At 40.6% G+C, this 12,500-nt stretch overlaps 1 pseudogene; it reads left to right on the plus strand.

Annotated features, from left to right (window-relative positions):
• The window catches only part of LOC121559160, a 17,027-nt pseudogene extending 9,502 nt beyond the window's left edge, over nucleotides 1-7,525 (plus strand).
• Nucleotides 7,526-12,500: the final 4,975 nt, after the last annotated feature.

A 12,500-nucleotide genomic window follows, 5' to 3' on the forward strand; every position in this document is an offset into this window, starting at 1 on the left:
GTTTAAACGTTCACACCCCTAGTGTGTGTGTGTGTGTGTGTGTGTGTGTGTGTGTGTGTGTGTGTGTGTGTGTGTGCGTGTGCGTGTGCGTGTGTGCGCGCAGGCTGAGCAGTGCTCTGGAGGCGTTGGCAGCATCAGAGAGAGAGATGGAACAACAGAGGAAGCAGCACTCTGTGACGGTAGACAAACTACTGCTGCAGACACAGAACCTAGAGACCGCCCTGAAGACTGACCGACTGGTTATTACTGAAGAGAGGTACACACACACAGAACCTAGAGACCGCCCTGAAGACTGACCAATAATCCACATGTATTGTTCTTATAATAACACTTGTCCTTCTTACCTCTCTGTCTTCCAGGAGGAAACTAGCTCAGCTGCAGCATGCCTACACCTGTCTGTTTAAGGACTACGACTCCAAACTCAAGACTGAGGTGTGTGTGGCAGAGGGGGGGCAGAGGGGGGGTGTGTGGCTAGCTATGCTTCATACCTTTGAGCTAAACACCAATACAAGACATGATGTAACTGCTGTAATGTGTGTCTGTATGACAGGAAGAGACAACAGTAACTAATAACACCATATGTAATGTGTGTCTGTATGACAGGAAGAGACAACAGTAACTAATAACACCATATGTAATGTGTGTCTGTAGGGGGGAGACATGTGTAGTCGTCTGGAGGAGGCAGAGAGAGCGTTGGCTCTGAAGCAGGACTTGATTGACAAGCTGAAGGAAGAAGTGGAAAAACACAGAGGATCTCTAGAGACCGTTCCTGTTCTCACGGCCCAGGTACACACACACACACACACACATTTTATCCCTCTCCAGATACACACAATGAGTGTAAACTAATGGTTGTAACATTGGTCATTGTCAGCCATGTACACAGGCTGACAGGATATATCTTAGGCCTGCCTAAGACTAAAGCAAAGCAGCTAGATAATGTTTGGAGAACAAGGTACTGCTCTGTTTCAGCTGTTATGGTCAGTCTAGCTGTATGGAGGAGAAGGTACTGCTCTGTTTCAGCTGTTATGGTCAGTCTAGCTGTATGGAGGAGAAGGTACTGCTCTGTTTCAGCTGTTATGGTCAGTCTAGCTGTATGGAGGAGAAGGTACTGCTCTGTTTCAGCTGTTATGGTCAGTCTAGCTGTATGGAGGAGAAGGTACTGCTCTGTTTCAGCTGTTATGGTCAGTCTAGCTGTATGGAGAAGAAGGTACTGCTCTGTTTCAGCTGTTATGGTCAGTCTAGCTGTATGGAGGAGAAGGTACTGCTCTGTTTCAGCTGTTATGGTCAGTCTAGCTGTATGGAGGAGAAGGTACTGCTCTGTTTCAGCTGTTATGGTCAGTCTAGCTGTATGGAGGAGAAGGTACTGCTCTGTTTCAGCTGTTATGGTCAGTCTAGCTGTATGGAGAAGAAGGTACTGCTCTGTTTCAGCTGTTATGGTCAGTCTAGCTGTATGGAGGAGAAGGTACTGCTCTGTTTCAGCTGTTATGGTCAGTCTAGCTGTATGGAGGAGAAGGTACTGCTCTGTTTCAGCTGTTATGGTCAGTCTAGCTGTATGGAGGAGAAGGTACTGCTCTGTTTCAGCTGTTATGGTCAGTCTAGCTGTATGGAGGAGAAGGTACTGCTCTGTTTCAGCTGTTATGGTCAGTCTAGCTGTATGGAGGAGAAGGTACTGCTCTGTTTCAGCTGTTATGGTCAGTCTAGCTGTATGGAGGAGAAGGTACTGCTCTGTTTCAGCTGTTATGGTCAGTCTAGCTGTATGGAGGAGAAGGTACTGCTCTGTTTCAGCTGTTATGGTCAGTCTAGCTGTATGGAGAAGGTACTGCTCTGTTTCAGCTGTTATGGTCAGTCTAGCTGTATGGAGAAGGTACTGCTCTGTTTCAGCTGTTATGGTCAGTCTAGCTGTATGGAGGAGAAGGTACTGCTCTGTTTCAGCTGTTATGGTCAGTCTAGCTGTATGGAGGAGAAGGTACTGCTCTGTTTCAGCTGTTATGGTCAGTCTAGCTGTATGGAGGAGAAGGTACTGCTCTGTTTCAGCTGGTATGGTCAGTCTAGCTGTATGGAGAAGGTGCTGCTCTGTTTCAGCTGTTATGGTCAGTCTAGCTGTATGGAGGAGAAGGTACTGCTCTGTTTCAGCTGTTATGGTCAGTCTAGCTGTATGGAGGAGAAGGTACTGCTCTGTTTCAGCTGTTATGGTCAGTCTAGCTGTATGGAGAACAAGGTACTGCTCTGTTTCAGCTGTTATGGTCAGTCTAGCTGTATGGAGGAGAAGGTACTGCTCTGTTTCAGCTGTTATGGTCAGTCTAGCTGTATGGAGGAGAAGGTACTGCTCTGTTTCAGCTGTTATGGTCAGTCTAGCTGTATGGAGAAGGTGCTGCTCTGTTTCAGCTGTTATGGTCAGTCTAGCTGTATGGAGGAGAAGGTACTGCTCTGTTTCAGCTGTTATGGTCAGTCTAGCTGTATGGAGAAGGTACTGCTCTGTTTCAGCTGTTATGGTCAGTCTAGCTGTATGGAGGAGAAGGTACTGCTCTGTTTCAGCTGTTATGGTCAGTCTAGCTGTATGGAGGAGAAGGTACTGCTCTGTTTCAGCTGTTATGGTCAGTCTAGCTGTATGGAGGAGAAGGTACTGCTCTGTTTCAGCTGTTATGGTCAGTCTAGCTGTATGGAGGAGAAGGTACTGCTCTGTTTCAGCTGTTATGGTCAGTCTAGCTGTATGGAGGAGAAGGTACTGCTCTGTTTCAGCTGTTATGGTCAGTCTAGCTGTATGGAGAAGAAGGTACTGCTCTGTTTCAGCTGTTATGGTCAGTCTAGCTGTATGGAGAAGGTACTGCTCTGTTTCAGCTGTTATGGTCAGTCTAGCTGTATGGAGAAGGTACTGCTCTGTTTCAGCTGTTATGGTCAGTCTAGCTGTATGGAGAACAAGGTACTGCTCTGTTTCAGCTGTTATGGTCAGTCTAGCTGTATGGAGGAGAAGGTACTGCTCTGTGTCAGCTGTTATGGTCAGTCTAGCTGTATGGAGGAGAAGGTACTGCTATGTTTCAGCTGTTATGGTCAGTCTAGCTGTATGGAGAAGGTACTGCTCTGTTTCAGCTGTTATGGTCAGTCTAGCTGTATGGAGGAGAAGGTACTGCTCTGTTTCAGCTGTTATGGTCAGTCTAGCTGTATGGAGAAGAAGGTACTGCTCTGTTTCAGCTGTTATGGTCAGTCTAGCTGTATGGAGAAGAAGGTACTGCTCTGTTTCAGCTGTTATGGTCAGTCTAGCTGTATGGAGGAGAAGGTACTGCTCTGTTTCAGCTGTTATGGTCAGTCTAGCTGTATGGAGAACAAGGTACTGCTCTGTTTCAGCTGTTATGGTCAGTCTAGCTGTATGGAGCAGAAGGTACTGCTCTGTTTCAGCTGTTATGGTCAGTCTAGCTGTATGGAGGAGAAGGTACTGCTCTGTTTCAGCTGTTATGGTCAGTCTAGCTGTATGGAGGAGAAGGTACTGCTCTGTTTCAGCTGTTATGGTCAGTCTAGCTGTATGGAGAAGAAGGTACTGCTCTGTTTCAGCTGTTATGGTCAGTCTAGCTGTATGGAGAAGAAGGTACTGCTCTGTTTCAGCTGTTATGGTCAGTCTAGCTGTATGGAGGAGAAGGTACTGCTCTGTTTCAGCTGTTATGGTCAGTCTAGCTGTATGGAGGAGAAGGTACTGCTCTGTTTCAGCTGTTATGGTCAGTCTAGCTGTATGGAGGAGAAGGTACTGCTCTGTTTCAGCTGTTATGGTCAGTCTAGCTGTATGGAGGAGAAGGTACTGCTCTGTTTCAGCTGGTATGGTCAGTCTAGCTGTATGGAGAAGGTGCTGCTCTGTTTCAGCTGTTATGGTCAGTCTAGCTGTATGGAGGAGAAGGTACTGCTCTGTTTCAGCTGTTATGGTCAGTCTAGCTGTATGGAGGAGAAGGTACTGCTCTGTTTCAGCTGTTATGGTCAGTCTAGCTGTATGGAGAACAAGGTACTGCTCTGTTTCAGCTGTTATGGTCAGTCTAGCTGTATGGAGGAGAAGGTACTGCTCTGTTTCAGCTGTTATGGTCAGTCTAGCTGTATGGAGGAGAAGGTACTGCTCTGTTTCAGCTGTTATGGTCAGTCTAGCTGTATGGAGAAGGTGCTGCTCTGTTTCAGCTGTTATGGTCAGTCTAGCTGTATGGAGGAGAAGGTACTGCTCTGTTTCAGCTGTTATGGTCAGTCTAGCTGTATGGAGAAGGTACTGCTCTGTTTCAGCTGTTATGGTCAGTCTAGCTGTAAGGAGGAGGAGAAGGTACTGCTCTGTTTCAGCTGTTATGGTCAGTCTAGCTGTATGGAGAAGGTACTGCTCTGTGTCAGCTGTTATGGTCAGTCTAGCTGTATGGAGGAGAAGGTACTGCTCTGTTTCAGCTGTTATGGTCAGTCTAGCTGTATGGAGGAGAAGGTACTGCTCTGTTTCAGCTGTTATGGTCAGTCTAGCTGTAAGGAGGAGGAGAAGGTACTGCTCTGTTTCAGCTGTTATGGTCAGTCTAGCTGTATGGAGGAGAAGGTACTGCTCTGTTTCAGCTGTTATGGTCAGTCTAGCTGTATGGAGGAGAAGGTACTGCTCTGTTTCAGCTGTTATGGTCAGTCTAGCTGTATGGAGGAGAAGGTACTGCTCTGTTTCAGCTGTTATGGTCAGTCTAGCTGTATGGAGGAGAAGGTACTGCTCTGTTTCAGCTGTTATGGTCAGTCTAGCTGTATGGAGAAGAAGGTACTGCTCTGTTTCAGCTGTTATGGTCAGTCTAGCTGTATGGAGAAGGTACTGCTCTGTTTCAGCTGTTATGGTCAGTCTAGCTGTATGGAGAAGGTACTGCTCTGTTTCAGCTGTTATGGTCAGTCTAGCTGTATGGAGAACAAGGTACTGCTCTGTTTCAGCTGTTATGGTCAGTCTAGCTGTATGGAGGAGAAGGTACTGCTCTGTGTCAGCTGTTATGGTCAGTCTAGCTGTATGGAGGAGAAGGTACTGCTATGTTTCAGCTGTTATGGTCAGTCTAGCTGTATGGAGAAGGTACTGCTCTGTTTCAGCTGTTATGGTCAGTCTAGCTGTATGGAGGAGAAGGTACTGCTCTGTTTCAGCTGTTATGGTGAGTCTAGCTGTATGGAGGAGAAGGTACTGCTCTGTTTCAGCTGTTATGGTCAGTCTAGCTGTATGGAGAACAAGGTACTGCTCTGTTTCAGCTGTTATGGTCAGTCTAGCTGTATGGAGGAGAAGGTACTGCTCTGTTTCAGCTGTTATGGTCAGTCTAGCTGTATGGAGAAGGTACTGCTCTGTTTCAGCTGTTATGGTCAGTCTAGCTGTATGGAGAAGGTACTGCTCTGTTTCAGCTGTTATGGTCAGTCTAGCTGTATGGAGAAGGTACTGCTCTGTTTCAGCTGTTATGGTCAGTCTAGCTGTATGGAGGAGAAGGTACTGCTCTGTTTCAGCTGTTATGGTCAGTCTAGCTGTATGGAGGAGAAGGTACTGCTCTGTTTCAGCTGTTATGGTCAGTCTAGCTGTATGGAGGAGAAGGTACTGCTCTGTTTCAGCTGTTATGGTCAGTCTAGCTGTATGGAGAAGAAGGTACTGCTCTGTTTCAGCTGTTATGGTCAGTCTAGCTGTATGGAGAAGGTACTGCTCTGTTTCAGCTGTTATGGTCAGTCTAGCTGTATGGAGAAGGTACTGCTCTGTTTCAGCTGTTATGGTCAGTCTAGCTGTATGGAGAACAAGGTACTGCTCTGTTTCAGCTGTTATGGTCAGTCTAGCTGTATGGAGGAGAAGGTACTGCTCTGTGTCAGCTGTTATGGTCAGTCTAGCTGTATGGAGGAGAAGGTACTGCTATGTTTCAGCAGTTATGGTCAGTCTAGCTGTATGGAGAAGGTACTGCTCTGTTTCAGCTGTTATGGTCAGTCTAGCTGTATGGAGGAGAAGGTACTGCTCTGTTTCAGCTGTTATGGTCAGTCTAGCTGTATGGAGGAGAAGGTACTGCTCTGTTTCAGCTGTTATGGTCAGTCTAGCTGTATGGAGAAGGTACTGCTCTGTTTCAGCTGTTATGGTCAGTCTAGCTGTAAGGAGGAGGAGAAGGTACTGCTCTGTTTCAGCTGTTATGGTCAGTCTAGCTGTATGGAGGAGAAGGTACTGCTCTGTTTCAGCTGTTATGGTCAGTCTAGCTGTATGGAGAAGAAGGTACTGCTCTGTTTCAGCTGTTATGGTCAGTCTAGCTGTATGGAGGAGAAGGTACTGCTCTGTTTCAGCTGTTATGGTCAGTCTAGCTGTATGGAGGAGAAGGTACTGCTCTGTTTCAGCTGTTATGGTCAGTCTAGCTGTATGGAGAACAAGGTACTGCTCTGTTTCAGCTGTTATGGTCAGTCTAGCTGTATGGAGCAGAAGGTACTGCTCTGTTTCAGCTGTTATGGTCAGTCTAGCTGTATGGAGGAGAAGGTACTGCTCTGTTTCAGCTGTTATGGTCAGTCTAGCTGTATGGAGGAGAAGGTACTGCTCTGTTTCAGCTGTTATGGTCAGTCTAGCTGTATGGAGGAGAAGGTACTGCTCTGTTTCAGCTGTTATGGTCAGTCTAGCTGTATGGAGAAGAAGGTACTGCTCTGTTTCAGCTGTTATGGTCAGTCTAGCTGTATGGAGGAGAAGGTACTGCTCTGTTTCAGCTGTTATGGTCAGTCTAGCTGTATGGAGGAGAAGGTACTGCTCTGTTTCAGCTGTTATGGTCAGTCTAGCTGTATGGAGGAGAAGGTACTGCTCTGTTTCAGCTGTTATGGTCAGTCTAGCTGTATGGAGGAGAAGGTACTGCTCTGTTTCAGCTGTTATGGTCAGTCTAGCTGTATGGAGAAGAAGGTACTGCTCTGTTTCAGCTGTTATGGTCAGTCTAGCTGTATGGAGGAGAAGGTACTGCTCTGTTTCAGCTGTTATGGTCAGTCTAGCTGTATGGAGGAGAAGGTGCTTTTTTTCTATAATAATAATAATAATAATAATATATGCCATTTAGCAGATGCTTTTATCCAGAGTCATGCGTGAATACAACCCACTACCCTGGCATTATAACCACCATTCTCTACCAACTGAGCGTCCATGTATCTGTGACCTTTTAAAATTTGAATTCCTTTTGATTCTAATGGGATGTGTGTTAGGCTGAGATCTACAAGGCAGACTTCCTAGCGGAGCGGGAGGCCAGAGAGAAGTTGAACCAGAAGAAGGAGGAGCTTCAGGACCAGCTGAACAGAGCACTGGCTGAGATGGAGCATCTGAAACAGGAGGGGACCTCACGGTAACACACACACACACACACACACACTGGAATGGGATTTGTGGATTCAAATAAAGTTTTTAAAGTGTGTGTGTGTGTGTTTCAGGGCTCGGATGGAGGAAATGCAGCAGAGACAACATCCCCCACAACCAGGGACACACACCCCCCACAACCAGGGACACACACATCCCCCCCACAACCAGGGACACCCCCCACAACCAGGACCCCCGCAACCAGGTCAGAGTGTGTGAGCACAGCTCTGGTGCTCCACATCCTTTCCAACCGCTACACGCTCCATTCATTAAAATCACAGTTTAACCAACACCCATCTATTTTTGTGTCTACCTCGACCTACCACTTGGATTTGAAGTACTGAAACCAAACCATATGATTTGAATGAATAGTATTTTAAAAAAGCGCTCATCATTTCAAATAGTCTACATGTCTTATTAAACAGGATATAAACACTCTAAATAGTCTACATGTCATATTAAACAGGATATAAACACTCTAAATAGTCTACATGTCATATTAAACAGGATATAAACACTAAATAGTCTACATGTCATATTAAACAGGATATAAACACTCTAAATAGTCTACATGTCATATTAAACAGGATATAAACACTCTAAATAGTCTACATGTCATATTAAACAGGATATAAACACTCTAAATAGTCTACATGTCATATTAAACAGGATATAAACACTCTAAATAGTCTACATGTCATATTAAACAGGATATAAACACTAAATAGTCTACATGTCATATTAAACAGGATATAAACACTCTAAATAGTCTACATGTCATATTAAACAGGATATAAACACTCTAAATAGTCTACATGTCATATTAAACAGGATATAAACACTCTAAATAGTCTACATGTCATATTAAACAGGATATAAACACTCTAAATAGTCTACATGTCATATTAAACAGGATATAAACACTCTAAATAGTCTACATGTCATATTAAACAGGATATAAACACTCTAAATAGTCTACATGTCTTATTAAACAGGATATAAACACTCTAAATAGTCTACATGTCTTATTAAACAGGATATAAACACTCTAAATAGTCTACATGTCATATTAAACAGGATATAAACACTCTAAATAGTCTACATGTCATATTAAACAGGATATAAACACTCTAAATAGTCTACATGTCTTATTAAACAGGATATAAACACTCTAAATAGTCTACATGTCTTATTAAACAGGATATAAACACTCTAAATAGTCTACATGTCATATTAAACAGGATATAAACACTCTAAATAGTCTACATGTCATATTAAACAGGATATAAACACTCTAAATAGTCTACATGTCATATTAAACAGGATATAAACACTCTAAATAGTCTACATGTCATATTAAACAGGATATAAACACTCTAAATAGTATACATGTCATATTAAACAGGATATAAACACTCTAAATAGTCTACATGTCATATTAAACAGGATATAAACACTAAATAGTCTACATGTCATATTAAACAGCATATAAACACTCTAAATAGTCTACATGTCATATTAAACAGGATATAAACACACTAAATAGTCTACATGTCATATTAAACAGGATATAAACACTCTAAATAGTCTACATGTCATATTAAACAGGATATAAACACTCTAAATAGTCTACATGTCATATTAAACAGGATATAAACACTCTAAATAGTCTACATGTCATATTAAACAGGATATAAAGACTCTAAATAGTATACATGTCATATTAAACAGGATATAAACACTCTAAATAGTCTACATGTCATATTAAACAGGATATAAACACTAAATAGTCTACATGTCATATTAAACAGCATATAAACACTCTAAATAGTCTACATGTCATATTAAACAGGATATAAACACACTAAATAGTCTACATGTCATATTAAACAGGATATAAACACTCTAAATAGTCTACATGTCATATTAAACAGGATATAAACACTCTAAATAGTCTACATGTCATATTAAACAGGATATAAACACTCTAAATAGTCTACATGTCATATTAAACAGGATATAAACACTAAATAGTCTACATGTCATATTAAACAGGATATAAACACTCTAAATAGTCTACATGTCGTATTAAACAGGATATAAACACTCTAAATAGTCTACATGTCATATTAAACAGGATATAAACACTCTAAATAGTCTACATGTCATATTAAACAGGATATAAACACTCTAAATAGTCTACATGTCATATTAAACAGGATATAAACACTCTAAATAGTCTACATGTCATATTAAACAGGATATAAACACTCTAAATAGTCTACATGTCATATTAAACAGGATATAAACACTCTAAATAGTCTACATGTCATATTAAACAGGATATAAACACTCTAAATAGTCTACATGTCATATTAAACAGGATATAAACACTCTAAATAGTCTACATGTCATATTAAACAGGATATAAACACTCTAAATAGTCTACATGTCATATTAAACAGGATATAAACACTCTAAATAGTCTACATGTCATATTAAACAGGATATAAACACTCTAAATAGTCTACATGTCATATTAAACAGGATATAAACACTCTAAATAGTCTACATGTCATATTAAACAGGATATAAACACTCTAAATAGTCTACATGTCATATTAAACAGGATATAAACACTCTAAATAGTCTACATGTCATATTAAACAGGATATAAACACTCTAAATAGTCTACATGTCATATTAAACAGGATATAAACACTCTAAATAGTCTACATGTCATATTAAACAGCATATAAACACTCTAAATAGTCTACATGTCATATTAAACAGGATATAAACACACTAAATAGTCTACATGTCATATTAAACAGGATATAAACACTCTAAATAGTCTACATGTCATATTAAACAGGATATAAACACTCTAAATAGTCTACATGTCATATTAAACAGGATATAAACACTCTAAATAGTCTACATGTCATATTAAACAGGATATAAACACTAAATAGTCTACATGTCATATTAAACAGGATATAAACACTCTAAATAGTCTACATGTCGTATTAAACAGGATATAAACACTCTAAATAGTCTACATGTCATATTAAACAGGATATAAACACTCTAAATAGTCTACATGTCATATTAAACAGGATATAAACACTCTAAATAGTCTACATGTCATATTAAACAGGATATAAACACTCTAAATAGTCTACATGTCATATTAAACAGGATATAAACACTCTAAATAGTCTACATGTCATATTAAACAGGATATAAACACTCTAAATAGTCTACATGTCATATTAAACAGGATATAAACACTCTAAATAGTCTACATGTCATATTAAACAGGATATAAACACTCTAAATAGTCTACATGTCATATTAAACAGGATATAAACACTCTAAATAGTCTACATGTCATATTAAACAGGATATAAACACTCTAAATAGTCTACATGTCATATTAAACAGGATATAAACACTAAATAGTCTACATGTCATATTAAACAGGATATAAACACTCTAAATAGTCTACATGTCATATTAAACAGGATATAAACACTCTAAATAGTCTACATGTCGTATTAAACAGGATATAAACACTCTAAATAGTCTACATGTCGTATTAAACAGGATATAAACACTCTAAATAGGTCAGGAGACAGACAGGGAGCCTAAGAAGGAACAAAAATGAATTATTTAGGATATATTGTTTAAATAATTTCAAGGCTATAACCTACAAAGAAATACATTGTGAAGCATTAGCGAGTGCAACACACTAGACTGGTAGGGACAGAAAGCGCTCAGCATTTAAACAACATTTAGTTGGATTAAATCATTATAGTCTATAAAATTGAGATCAGATTTTTAGTTTTTGCTACAATGACACACTTAGTTATCTACCCACCTTGTTCCTTTCTTTTAGCATGTGCACCTAGTAAGGACTCCATCATGCTTTCAGGAGACGTGTCTTTTCAGATTCCACCAGGATTATTTAGTGTGGACACTCATCTCTGCGGTCTCATTTAGAAGTCATCTTGAGACGGTGTTTCGGTTTCTTCATGAATATATTATAATCATGAAGTAGCTAAAAAAGGGCTGACACACAGTGAGTGCGAAGAAGCGCGCCCAGCGTTTGGGAGGCTCTCAATTTCAATTCAATTTAAGGGCTTTTTGGCAAAGCAAGTGAAATAAACAATAAATATTAACAGTAAACATTACACTCAGAAGTTCCAAAATAATAAAGACATTTCAAATGTCATATTATGTATATATACAGTGTTGTAACAATGTGCAAATTGTTAAAGTACAAATCGGAAAAGAAATCAACATAAATATGGGTTGTATTTACAATGGTGTTTGTTCTTCACTGATTGCCCTTTTTCTTGTGGCAACAGGTCACAGATCTTGCTGCTGTGATGGCACACTGTGGTATTTCACCCAGTAGATAAGGGGAGTTTATCAAAATTGGATTTGGTATGTGTAATCTGAGCGAAATATGTGTTTCTAATATGGTCATACATTTGGCAGGAGGTTAGGAAGTGCAGATCAGTTTCCACCTCATTTTGTGGGCAGTGTGCCCATAGCCTGTCTTCTCTTGAGAGCCAGGTCTGCCTACGGCGGCCTTTCTCAATAGCAAGGCTATGATCACTGAGTCTGTACATAGTCAAAGCTTTCCTTAAGTTTGGGTCAGTCACAGTGGTCAGGTGTTCTGCCACTGTGTACTTTCTGTTTAGGGCCAAATAGTTATCTCTCTGTCTCTCTGTCTCTCTCTGTCTCTCTCTGTCTCTCTCTGTCTCTCTCTGTCTCTCTCTGTCTCTCTCTCACACTCTCTCTATTTATATCTTTCTCACACTCTCTCTATTTCTCTCTCTCTCTCTCTGTCTCTCTCTCTCACACACACACATTTCAGAGATGCTCAACTCCTCTCTCTCTCTCTCTCTCTCTCTCTCTCTCTCTCTCTCTCTCTCTCTCTCTCTCTCTCTCTCTCTCTCTCTCTCTCTCTCACACACACAGGCACACATCTATGATAAATGAACCCATTAAGACGAAGACCTTTACCAGTGAAATGAGGAATTAAAAAATAGAAGTCCAGGAATTATAAATAAGATCCTGGATGAAGACATGTCATAAGACTTGCTGTCAAACCTAGCCCAGTGTAAAATATATTGCATCATAAATTCTAAGGGTTAGTAAGTTTTCACTGGGAGTCTTTCCC

The sequence above is a fragment of the Coregonus clupeaformis genome, unplaced genomic scaffold (assembly GCF_020615455.1).
Source record: "Coregonus clupeaformis isolate EN_2021a unplaced genomic scaffold, ASM2061545v1 scaf2788, whole genome shotgun sequence".
In the NCBI taxonomy this organism is placed as follows: domain Eukaryota; kingdom Metazoa; phylum Chordata; class Actinopteri; order Salmoniformes; family Salmonidae; genus Coregonus; species Coregonus clupeaformis.